The sequence below is a fragment of the Wolffia australiana genome, chromosome 19 (genome assembly GCF_029677425.1).
Source record: "Wolffia australiana isolate 7733 chromosome 19, ASM2967742v1".
NCBI lineage: Eukaryota > Viridiplantae > Streptophyta > Magnoliopsida > Alismatales > Araceae > Wolffia > Wolffia australiana.
Window position 1 is genome coordinate 631748 of NC_135853.1, and position 13609 is coordinate 645356.

Sequence of the window (13609 nt, forward strand, 5' to 3'; positions counted from 1 at the left end):
AACTTTCTACGGCTTTCGCGGGAAGATTTGAGTCTTTTGGAGTGTTCTAGAGAGGGAACCGTTGCTCTTATAAAATGTGGAGGGTGCACCGAAATTTGAAAATCAGTGAGCAAAGGAAGTTGGAGAGAAATCGAGCGAGAGCAAGGAAGAAGCCGAAGAAGAATCGAAGATGTCGATCGTGCCGAGCATGTTCGGACGGAGGAGCAACGTGTTCGATCCGTTCTCTCTGGAGCTGTGGGATCCCTTCTTCAACACCTTCCGATCGCTGTCCAAGGTCAAGCCGTCCTCCAAGACGAGCTCCGCCTTCGCGAGCACAAACATCGACTGGAAGGAGACGCCGGAGGCGCACGTGTTCCGCGCGGACCTGCCAGGGGTGAAGAAGGAGGAGGTGAAGGTGGAGGTGGAGGAAGGCCGCGTGCTGCAGATCAGCGGCGAAAGGAGCAGGGAAAAGGAGGAGAAGACGGACCGCTGGCACCGCGTGGAGCGCAGCAGTGGCAACAAAGACTTAAGGAAAGCTGCAAAAGGAAAGTTGTAGCGAAACAAAGACTTAGGGAGAGAGAGAAGCAGAATTAGACTATAATGTATAAATATAGATAGAAACTGAGACATAGTGCAAGAGATGGATAGGCAAGGAGGAGAGAGAGGGAGAAAAATAAAGAGAGTACGTGAAAAATGTAGAGAGAGGGCTGTAGAGAGATAGAGATGGATGGGGAGAGAGGAGGAGAAGTAGAGAGACATAGAAAATGACGAGAGAAGTTGAAACACAGATCTACAGATGGAGAAGCAAGGAGAGGAGAGAGACGGAAAATAGACAAAGTGGATGAGAAAGGGAGTTGTTCAGAGACAGAGATGCAGGGAGGGAGAGAAGGATAATTAGACTATTATGTAGAAAATAACAAAAGAAACTGAAATAGAGATCTACAAATAGATAGGCAAGGACAGAGAGAGAGAAAATAAAAGGACAATGGATGAGAAAGGGAATTGGAGAGACAGGGCCAGAAATAGAGAGAGAGAGAGAGAAATAGATAGATAGATAGATAGATATATAGATAGAGAGAAAGAGAGATAGATAGATAGAGAGAGAGAGAAACAAAGATCCAGGGATAGAGAGATGAGAATCAGATTATAGAGTGAGAGATAGGCAAAAATATTTAGATACATACATAACAAGACAGAGTATCAGACATGTATACACATATATATACATGAAAGATAGAGAGTTATAAATGAAAAGAGACAGAGTTCAGATATATATATACATATGTATGTATACAGACCTATATATTCATATTTATATAGAATGAAAGAGAGAAGTAGAGAGTCAGGAAAAGAGAAAACAGACGTGCCTCTCTGCACTTATCTACTGTGAACGAGAAATTGAGCAAAGAATGAGGGGATAGATAGACAAAAAAGATACAGTGTAGAGTTAATAAGCAGGGAGAGAAACATGCAGAAAGAGGGAGAGAGAGACGCCCAAAGCAGGGACATGTGTCGAGATTCTATAGAGATCTATGGAGGGGTAGCGAGATTTGCAGCGTGTGAGAGAGATAGCTATCCTGGGACATACATGTATATGAAGGTAAAAGAGGAGAGATACAGAGGGTTAAAGAGAAATGCAGGAAGCAAGAGAGACATGCCCGAAGAGGGGGAAAGAAAGGGCGATGAAGAAACTGAAAGAGATATGCAATAAGAGAGACATCACCAACGGAAACTACAATTGACTAACAATGAACAAAATATGCTAACAAGATTGATTGTTGTCACCAATATCAAAATTTTCACAATGAGTAGAGGGTAACGGATGCCACTTAAAACTCAAAGCTAATAAGAGGTTATAAATACTCACCGATAAATCTGAGAGCAGAGGGTTCCAGGCGAGAGACCAGAGCAAATCAACGGCTGATCATCCTATAGCAATATCCTCATGAGAGAGAGCCAGAGAGGTTGATTATCCGGCAACTTGGGGGCAAGGGGAACGGCTTGTATTGGGCGAGGTTCAGGAAGTGTTTTTTACATAATAACTACATAACCTACTTTATCGTCCTGGATATCGGACAGGACGCTACTCCCTCGGACGCCATGACTTCTGGGTGGGACAAGATGTGGAAGAAAATCTCCACGATGGGACAAAGTTCGCACGGGATGAGGTGAACAAGCCCCAAAAAAATGGGACATGGGAGGGAACGATTATCGTCCCATCCTGTCCTTCATCCACATCCTGGACGATCGAGCACTATAGTTGCATTTAATTATTAATCAAAGTAGAAATATAGGTAAATTAAGTTAAAGGAAAGGAATATGTAAACAATTGGCCATATCAAAGCTATGAGGATTAAATCAACTTTGGATGGAGGTAATACGCTAAGAGAAAAAAAAGTATTTTTTTTTATGAACTCTAATTTGAATTTCCTAAAACAAATTGTTTTGGATGTCCCTTCAATTTTTTATTACCACCATGCATATAAATGGCACTATGGAAGTTTTATACATTCCAACGGATTTTAGGAATTTGATATTGTATTAGTAAACTACATGAGAACTCTTTCTTGTACTATTTTTCTCCATCATTTTCTGTTCTGCAGCTTGCTCTCCCCCCTCTCAACATTGTCAGTTTCACGGCTAAACATTAAGTTGCAAATTTTTTAATTATTTCAATTTTTTTATCTGTCTTATTCTATTGATTATCTAATATTATCCATGGTATGATTATATATACAAGATTTTTCATCAAAAAATGAAATATCAGTGTCATGTATCTTTCATAGGAATCAAGTTTTTCATTTACTTTTGACTTGCCCTTGAGAAAGTACATGGGCTTATATAACCTGAGGGAACAGATCGGGAGAGTTGGTGAGATCCTTTCATAAAACTGTTCTATGTGTAGTCCGGTTTGAGAGTCCATCCAACTATTTAAGTAAATTTAGGAAAAAAACATGTTTGGTGTTCAATGATCAAAATCTGACAGGTCTACTGTTGAAAATGTTAAAACACCCAGCCCTATCTTTCTGGACTGTGGGGGTTGACTTGGCACATCCTAGAAAATAGTATCACTAGGACATCCAAGAAAATTGGATCATGCCTACTTTCTAGGATCATGCGTAGTTTTTGGGGGGAGTTAAGCCATGATCTGTGCCTATAAAAGGTCCCCCATTCCTGAAACTTCTTTTGAACTAGAAGTCTCTCCTTCTCTCTCTCTCTCTCTACTGGAGTTGGTGCTCTCTCAATGTTTCCAAATCTGGGACGTAATGAGCCTGTCAACTTCACCTCAGTGTTTGTCCTCATATCAGCTTGGTGATCATTCTCAACATCTGCTACATCTGTTCACGTCCACGTATGCTTCTGCAAGTGTTTATGGCCAACATCTACTCAATCAGTAATGCAACACTTCCATTTTATTCATAATCTTCTTATCCATCTTCGCCTGCAATTAAACAATCATTGCTGTGATGGAGGTATCAACGACTTTCTGCTCATTTCACAATTTCTCTCGTGGGTTGAACGATTGAGAAGTAGGCAGACTATTAGGGCCAAAAAATAGAAATCTAACTGGTCTTCTCAATCACTTCCATTTACTTCATAAATATTCTTCTTCGCCATGATTTGCCATTGAAGGTGTTTTTCTGTTTAGGTATCACCAATTTGCTGCTCATTTTATTATTTATACAGAGGATTAAGTAATTGAAGAGTAGACAGATCACTGGTCTCGATAACAACATTAATGTCAAATATTGTCAATGGACTTGAAGATGCACTAATTATGCATTATCACATAAATTTATTAGCATAGGTTGCGTAAATATTTTCCCTGAACTTTAAGTTTATGTAGTCTAGTTGCAACTTAGTACATATGTCCACGTTGGCAAATGAAGGGAACAATGTATTCTAAGATGCTCGATCATTAATTAAAACTGTTCACATATTGTTTCTCAAAACCAAACAGTCATGCATCTACCTCTATGATAAGATGGGAAACGTTCCTATGAATCATGTGAGTGACATTCATATGTTACAATTAGTATAGTTTTTGAGAAAAAAGTGGATAATACTTGGCAGTCTCAAATCAATCAACCCTCGCCATTGTTTTTTATTTATTTGCAACCCTCTTGGAGGTTGCATTTAATACTTAATCAGAGTATATGTAAAGTGATCTTTAATTATAAGAGAGATGTAGGGTAAAGGATTAATCTTACATAGATCCCTTCTCATGTCTTCAATTAGGAATTAAATACTACTTTAAAACTTTAATCCCAAATTGGATGAGGGTGAAAGATGAGAGGGAATGTAATATGCACATGCCTTGAAATAGATCTGACAATAGGCTTTGATGTTTAGATGAATTTTTTATCGGAGGGTATGAAACACGTAGCCAATTTAGGCATTTCAGATTGAGTATTGAAAGATGGTTGTTCCTTTTTATCATCAGTGCAAAATTGAATGCATTTTAATTCTGAACTCAAATTTTTGTATCCCGGTATCAGTATTATTGTGGATGTAAATTTATATATTATGTACCACTAAAAAAAGATGTATATTGATGCCACTATTGAAGTTTCAGAACTTGATGCCTTTTATAGTGGATACTATGCATTTAAAGTAGTATTCTATAACTCTAAGGAAAATCTTTCTCACCTCTCTATTTAGTCCGATTCGCACCCCCCTCCCTCATGTCAGATTTTTTAGGTAAGTAAATCTTAATATTTTAAACCTCAAATTTGGTTGATCAACCATAAATATCCACCATTCTGAGGGGAATCTAAACGACTTATGGTAATATCAAGAACATAATAAATTAAAATTATACTAGATGGAGGTTTCGTGCATTCCAAGAGAAATGCATGTATTTAATTTTCTAAGTATCTAAATTTCCAACAATTATTTATCTACATGTTCATAACTTTTAGAAAAATATCTAATTGTTTCTATACACTTAAATATAAGATATATGCATTGGAAATATTTCTAGCCACCTAACCCTATTAATTATTAGAAAAGTAATCAATTTTGAGAAAAAGCATTTGAGCTTCCCATAACCTTCTCTATTGGGCCAACAGATCAGATCTTGTATCTTGTTTTTACACAAAACATTTTTTGTAAGTCCTAATAATTTAAAATATATTTTTTTAAAATTGATAATATACTTGTCAAAGATATACATTTTAGTTCAGAAACATATTTTTTATTTTTCTAAATTAAAAAAATTGAGGTGTGATGTTGGACGTCGTTTAGGGTGTCGTCTGGCCGACACTGAATATGATGGTTCAGTGCCGATAAGGGATGATGGTATCGAATGTCGACAGTGTCGTCGTCTGACAGATCAAACCCTAACCGGTCGAGGGAAGTACGATGATCAAATGAATGTCCTGCGTGTCGTACGTGCAGGCTCCTACTCGAGGGAGGCACCGAGCTCCAAGCTTGGATGGGGGCGCCGGGTGACGGCGACGGTGGCCTCTCAAACCTCGTCGGAGCGACGAAGGCATCTACGGCCGAACGGAATCTATCCGTAGGGCTCGCACGTAACGGACATACTCGTCCGTACTGGTAAGACACTCAGTTGACCGTAGTTCTCTCAACTCGTCCTCTCTCACCTACCTAGCTCGAGCGTGGTGGAGTCAAGACGAGGATATACTGCAAGAGGTAAATAAACGAGCGATAGGAGAGGACAGCGTACCTTGTCGGCGGTGGCTCTTAGTGTAGCATCGTCGACGGTCAGCGGCGATTCGGAGCGGGTGGGGCGGAGAGTTGCCGAGAGATCACAGCGACTTGACAGGCGAAGTAGCTGGAGGTATTCGTAAAGGTCGGCGGAAGACTCGTTGAGGACGTCCGGCGCTCGGGGCGACGACCTCTTGGAGGGGGTGAGGAATGACATCCAGGGTGTCGTTCGTCGAGGCGTCGCAGGTCGGCGACGATCGGTGGGGGTGTAGGGCGCGGTGGAGATGTCCGGCGTCGGTACCCAGTGAGGTGGCGGCATAGGGGGCAACGGCGTAGCCCGGTGGCGGCGTCCGTCGTCGGCGGTTGCAGCCGACCTAGGGGCTGCGGCTGCTCCAATTGTTGCGGCGGCGCCCGACGCCTGCAGTCAGCTGGGGCGACTGCGGCCGCTCTCGCGATTGCGGCCAGTCGGGCAGCTATGCGGCGCCTACTGCTGGGCAGTGCCCGCTATTAGAGGCGGCGCCCGCTGGTCATGGCGGTGCCCGTTGCTAGCGGGAGCGCCCGCGGCTTGCGCCCACGCCCGTGACTAGCGACGTGACTAGCGGGAGCGCCCGCGGTCATGGCGGGGTCGCGGCTGGCAGAGGCGCCAGTCTCTAGCAACGCGGCGCCGCTTATGGCGGCGCCCACTGGTCTGGGGCAGCCCGCCGACAGCCGCGAGGCAGCGCGGTGGCAACGCGCCCGCGGCGGTGGCCGCATAGGGCTCCGAACGGAGTCCTAGAACGGGCGCACCGGCAGGACAGAACGGGCGCGAACCTGACCCCGTCCGTTACGCCCATTCGCTCCCCTCTCTTCTCATTCTTTCGTTTTCTTCCTTTTCTCCTTTTTTTTTGTATTTTTCTAAACAGTGAGACCAAGAGAGATAATAACATGTCGTTCTTCTTCCTGGTCTGATTTTTAGGGCGCCCCCCTCTTCCTTTATATAGGAGAGAGGTTTGGGCCCCGAAAATGGACCAACAAAAGGGAAGATGAGGTCCATCAAGGGGGCCCTTATAAATTGGGCTCCCTCATTACAAAGTTGAAGGGAAATTGAAACAAGGAAAAGGAAAGAAATAAAAGGGCACAAGGGAAGGGTTCCAAATTGGCTAAGGATCCCTCCACGTGACGATAACGACGGGCATAGAGAGGCGTCGCGGAGCGACAAAAATGAGGTGATGAACACGAACAAAACACAAAACATGATAAGAAACGATGAAAATAAAAAATGATAATCGAACATTTCTTTCACCCGGTCTTCGATGAAGATGGCGGGTGGCGCGAACGGCATCGTTGACGATCCTTGATGGCGTGCGCCATCAAGGTGTTTTCTGGATTTGTATTTATTTTGATTCCACCATGAGTCACCGCCCCCTTTATTGTACAATGATCAATCATGAAGAGTTATCCATGATTTGATGCACCAAATGGTGATGCCATAATGGGCTAATAATGTACCGAGATGTGTTTTTTCTAATCTGCAAGGACACATGGTCGTAGGAAAAATGGACGCATTTTATTCAGAATAAATGCTTGGGATACATGAGTTATATGCCAGTCCTATATAGTTGTGGGATTTAATTTGAATTAAATGCAATGAGAAATTGTGGAAATTAAATTGATAATAGCGGATACTGCACTTTCTAAACCACAACTCTAATATTTGGTTGTATCTGAGCTAATAATTAATGACTCACAAGTCGCTGACAAAACACAATCTTTCATATACAAGGTATCTTTCACGTGTCAAGCCTTAGGATTACTTGCATGACCTTAAATTTATCAATATATTTTACATTTGGTGTACTTATCTTTTAATCATTATCAATATTATTTCCTTTAGAGTACTAATGCAACACGGATGGCCGGGATCGACGGCGCGCATTGCAACACACGGCATGGGGTTAATCAACACGAAATCAGTTACGAAATGATGAGACGATGCAGTTTGAGAGATAACGAGAAGCACAATTCTGCAGTCGAGTGAGGCGAGGGCCTGGCAGGGATCCGTACGTGCCGCGTACGATCGGACTCCCAATGACCCGATAGATAACGATGAACACCGACGATGCGGGTATCCTTGATCTGACTGTAAATTCCCGGGCTAGAGAGAGGGGTGGTGGGAATAGAAGGAACTCTCCCCAATCCCACGGTAGGAACGGTTTATGACATATAATCCTCGGCGGAGGAGCACACAAATATATATTGGAAGAGGTAATGATACTCAAAGGGGCGTAGGAATTGACCTGCGGGACCGTAGTCCGGAAGGCTGCGGTGAACTGAAAGCCGTGGCTGGCGGGCGTTGGGCCGTGGAGATGGCGAGTGAGAGGCGATGACTGCGCAGAGAGTCTTTCGAGGAGGTCGGCGGTGCTGCGTTCGGAACGCTGGGCAAACTGCTGGCGTCCCAGAGTATGTGGGGAGCATGAGAGGGACACCGGTGCGGCAACGGTTAGGCGCTGCGAGCGGCGTGCGATCGTTGCGGGCGGGGCGGGCGCAACTGGCAGCGCGCAGGAAGGGGCGGGGTTGCACAGGAGCACCAGCGGGAGCCGGGGATGTTCTAGCGTGGACAGCAGTGCGCGAGCATAGCGGGCGGGCGGCGTACTAGCGGGGCGGGAGGCGCGTAGGGGACTGTCAGGGGGCGATGCCGCTGACGGCGAATGGGCGTCGCTAACCGGACACGGGCAGGGTCGATGGCACCGGGGGCGCCGGCGGATCAGGGTGGCGCACGGGCGAGGAGGCGGCAGGCGGCGCTGCGGCAACTCACGGGCATGGGGTCAGCGTGCGGGCGTGGCGGGCTGCGCGCAAGCGTTGAGTCGGCGTACAGATGCGGCGGGCAGCGCGAGGTCACCGCGGGTGGCACGCGCCCGTTGTTGGCGGCGTGCGGGCGAGGCGAGCAGCGCGAGGCCACTGCGTGTTGTGGCACGTGGCCTGGCGGGCAGCGCGAGGTCGCTGCAGGCTGCGCGCGCGCGTTGTGGGCGGCGCGCGGGAGAGGCGAGCAGCACGAGGCCACTGCGGGTGGGCGGCGCTCGTCGAGGCGAGCAGCGCGAGGCCGCTGCGGGAGGCGTGCGCGCACTGCAAGCGGCGCGCGGGGCGCGGCGGTAGTGCGCGGTTGTTGTAGGCAGGGTGTAGGGCGCTGGCGGGTAGTGCCGTCTCCCTTCTCCAAGGGTGGCAGCCGGCAGGGCTTCTTCTTCTTCTCCACGACCTACAGATGGGCTCACAACATTCTTCAAAATGATAGTTCAATTCAAAAAAAAACTTCTCTCCTTTCCTCTAGGGCATCTCTTCTCCTTTTATAGGGGGAGAGTGGAGGACTAGGGGTTGGCTCTAATTAGGGGGAGAAAACCCGTAATCAAGCCATAAAACTAACAGGGTTTTGAAATATGATAGAGGGGCCAAAACACGGAGGCCCTCGAAAACACGGTAATGAAAATGGTACGGGAAACTCCCCCCCCCCCTCAAGCCGTATACTTGAACTCTGCGTCTTTCGCGTGGGCTCGAGCTTCACGACGTGGTTGCTTGCAGGTTGCAACGGGCCGATCTTGTGCTTCGGCTGGTGGATGGTCCTCCATCGTCCTCCCCGGGAGGGAGGAACTCGGCTCTGGCGAGTTTGAGCCGATGATCTCGTCCAAAGGTTGGATGAGCGCCAAGCGCAGCCGCCGTAAATCTTCCTCCGAAATCCATGCGTCCTCACTCGACGGTTGTCCCTGCCAATGAACCAAGAACTTGTGATCCACCTTGTCCCCTACAACGTTAATTAGTTCTAGCAATACAAACTCGATATGCTCATGCCTCGGTGGGGATGGTACGGAAGTGGGTAAAATTGGTGGTGAAGAGTGAGGTCCCTCACTCACATCAATCGGCAGGCCAATGGGGGTGTGAGGCTCTAGGTCCCTCAAACTCTCGGGCATGGGACAATACGGGGCTAGGTCGCTGATGTTGAAGGTGGAACTAATCCCCTAGTCAGAGGGAATGCCCACAACGTTAGCATTTTCTTTGATCACACGGGCTATCACAATTTTAGTGTTTTGAACTTGTCATTTGTAATTTTGATATTATTTAATAAAAATGTAAACCTGTACTCACTTAGTAATTTACCTAGTGATGATTACAAATTGTGCCCACAAGGAACGATGATTAAATATATAATTTTCAAAATATCATGATTATTGAGATGATAAGAGATAACTACTAAATACAAAATCAAGTGATGAGAACATACAAGGCAAGAAAGTGATTTCAAGTTGCGGAGAGTACTTAGTAAATAGGGAAAATTTTGGTTTAAGAAGGTTGAGTGAATGTGAGAAAGACATAATGAGGACATGAAGAGTGACACAAATGGAATAAAGAATGATTCAAATTCGATAACTGAAGATTAAGTTAATGATAAAACAATGATGTGAAAGTGGTAAGACATGATTTGGAGAACATATGGAGGCGATGGAATGGTGAGGTGTGTAGTGAAAGCAACCTAGGCTACTGACAAATGTCAAGAAAGAACAATTTTACTATAGATCCTTACATTCTGTGAGAATCATGGTAATTTGCGAGTGCAGGTGAGCTTCCCTTCTTCTCTGTCATTTCTTTTCACACGCCCAAAACATTAAGAGTACACTTGATGGATCTCAAAAACTCACTATCTTTCAGTCAGCCTACACGAGTAGGAATCAAGTTTAAGGATGATTTTGACTAGGATCAAAGGGTATGGATGAAAAGAGGGGGTGAAGACAAAGCATCCCTGAAAATTTCAGCGTAATCAGACCTATGGATTGTCAGATAACGCACTTGAAAGTACGAGAATTTTCTTCTCTCTATTCATAATCAGTGCTAACGCTTCCTCTTCTTTCATTTTCAGTCAAGCTGTCCAATTTTAGGATATTAATCATCGGTCTAATTGTCTCAACTTTGGCAGTCGTGCGCTTTGAGAATGCCACATGTACCTGCGTAGAAGAAAATATAAATAGTATATTTTACAATTCAGTTATTGTGTGTCATAACTCTGCGTTGCCATGCATCATGCCACGAGATTCCAACCTTTTTCACTTTTCCTAATGACAAACGTGTTAGGGCAGCACGATTCATATATAGACTGGTAAAACTCTTATGTGGTGCAATCAAGAATTGATGCATTTGGGTGTCATCAAGAACTCTTCTGAAATATTCCATTGCCTTGGCCAATGCCTTCATCCCATCAACTTCCTTAGGATGTCGCCTCTTATAACCAGGGCCCAAATATTTTAACATCTCTTTTCACCAGAGATACCACTTTTAGAAACCTTGAATAGGAACTAGAAGGTCATAGTCAAAGCACGATCATCCATCCATGAGACATCAGAATATGTCTCACATCTTGGGATCATAGATTCATACGGATCAATACATCGAACACGAGCGTACGAACTATCATTAGTGTATTCACTCAAATGGCTGGAGACTAGATATATTCAGATGTTTCTGATATACTGATTAGATGAGAAAGAGTAGAAAGTATTATTATTTCTGATACTTCATTGTCCTTCTTGATTAGTCTTTTAACAAAACTATTGAGGATACATTTTTAAAGACTAAGGCCCATCAAATTATGACCTCATTATAATTCACCCAGTCAATTTATGTATTTCTGGACTTGAGTTAGAAGCATTCCATATGCAATATAATTAATATAGTGTAGTATTGTACACAGAATAAGATTTAGAACATCTAATTGGCTTTCTAGACACATATACTTATAAAAACTCGAAATTATGTGAATGTCAGCTTCAATTTCAAAAACTTGTAGGACAGCACAATAGTGAGAATATGAGTAAATAAACTTCGGCCTGAAACTAAATATTGTAGCTAGGAATCGCTCATAATTTTTCTCAATTTTACCCTGAGAAGGATAACCCATTTTCATTGTATGTTGGTACCTTATTTATACACAAGCCTCAACAGTTGGCTAGGAAATAGCTTAGGATAGAAGAGGAGAATTTCATAGTAGACATGCATATTCTATTTGTTGTCCATGTGATGAAAATCATTTCCCAAGCCACCCCGAGGTCATTTCCCATCCTAGTGATATTACACACCCTTCTGATTCCGTGTGCACATGCAATTTATCTTCCATATGATATTGACTACAAAGCCAACATGTTAATTTTGGACAACATTTGTGAGGCTGAGGTGATGCAGAATGATGTAGGTGTTCATGATCGTCACTTTATCTACGGGGATGATGTTACTCAATTGAGCGCCCGACTCACACTTATATGGAGTTTGACTCAGTGATGATAGAAGTACATGAAGGCATGCAAAGATATGCAGCAAAATAACTATATACCAGATCCTATTGGACTATCCAACACCGTAGAAAAGTACACATGACATTTTGAATGTTGGACAGAAGAAGTGACATATCATTGATTTGATTGCATAATAAATATGGACAAGGATCAATAACGGCATGAGAGTCTCTTGTGAGGAGAGGTAGATGTTATCTAAGTTTTGTGACACCTAGTTAATTTTAAAGAACAACAAAAGTTATTAGTGGCACAAAGATATCGAAACTTGTGCACGTGGTTTGCATCATAAAGGAATTGATAAGGTACTTTGGTGTTGTTCAAAAGTATGCAATGATGATATCAAACAATCATGGAGCGCTCATTTGCCCTTTTCAACAAGGGTCATATCTAAGTCCTAGTTTCAATAACAAATATTTGGTGTTGGTGTGATGAATACTACCCTTTCAGAGGAACTTCAATGTTGCCTCAAGTGGCCATGATAAAGAAGATGAGTCTCTTCCCCCATGGAAGAAATAATTATACTTTATCAGTGCCTCAACTTACCTTCAGGCAGCGGAGAGGAAGGACAATCAGATGGCTCTAGGATGGTCAGAGAGAAAGATATGCATCTTTTTTCTATCCATGCTTCACCCTACGTTATCTCAATCTTATTCTTATGTCCCTTCTCTCTTGACCAATGTGATTATTATGTCATCCATCGCTAGTTGTGATAAGAATTTTAGAAATTATTTATAGGATAGAAGGTGTTTTTTGTGATGGCGCACGCCATCTGGACTTGTCGAAGCCGTCATCTGAATTGATGTCACCGTCGTCGACTGCCCAGCGTCGTGCCCAGTCAACAGGCACTACAAGGCGCCAACAAAGACACCAGGGGTCGACAGCCTGGGTGAATTATGCTCATTTATCGTGTTTTTATTTCTTTCAACCTTCATCTAGTCGCCATCGTCGTATTCGTGTCCGTCGTTTTATCCACGTTCGTATCTTCGCCGTCATGGGAGGGCTCCTTAGTCATTTGGACCCCCTCCCTTTTCTTTTCTCTTTCTTGTTATGTTTTATTTCCCCTTTTTATTTTGTTGTAATGGGGGCACATTAGATAAGGGCCCCTCTTTTTGGACCACTTTTCTTCCCCCCCCCCCTCTTATTGGACTACACGTCTCCCCATCCCCCTTCCTTCCTTGTTGGACTCTTTGTAAGGGGCCCATCATGGCACTATATAAGGCCATGATGGACACCACGTTCATTAGATCTGGAAGTTTATCATCGTGCTTTCAGATCTCACCCCTCGTTCAGAAAGAGAGGAGAAGAGAAGGCTAGGAGGAAAGGGAGCGCAAGGAGATCCAGAGAGGAAGAAGGGTGCCCAGGAGTGAGACTGCGCACTCCGGGGTGGGTTGAGAATTCCATTCTCCTCATTCTCCCTCCCCTCTGTGACGCCGCACACCCCAAGAGTCTGCTAAGCGCGCGGACTCTTCTACCGTCGATTGCCGGCAGGAAGGCTCCGTCCGACTAGGCCAACGGAAGCCCAGGGTAGTACGACGATTTAGAACTACGACATCAGTTGACACCCTGGTCACGTACATGACCCCGGTGATTCATTTGTCGGATCTCGGCGTTCTGCCTCTTCGGAGCGCTCCTCTCCGGCACTCCTCGAAAGG

General features: G+C 44.4%; 1 pseudogene; it reads left to right on the top strand.

Moving 5' to 3' along the window:
* Positions 1-535, top strand: LOC144715889 (17.8 kDa class I heat shock protein pseudogene; annotated as a pseudogene).
* The last annotated feature ends 13074 nt before the right edge of the window (positions 536-13609 follow it).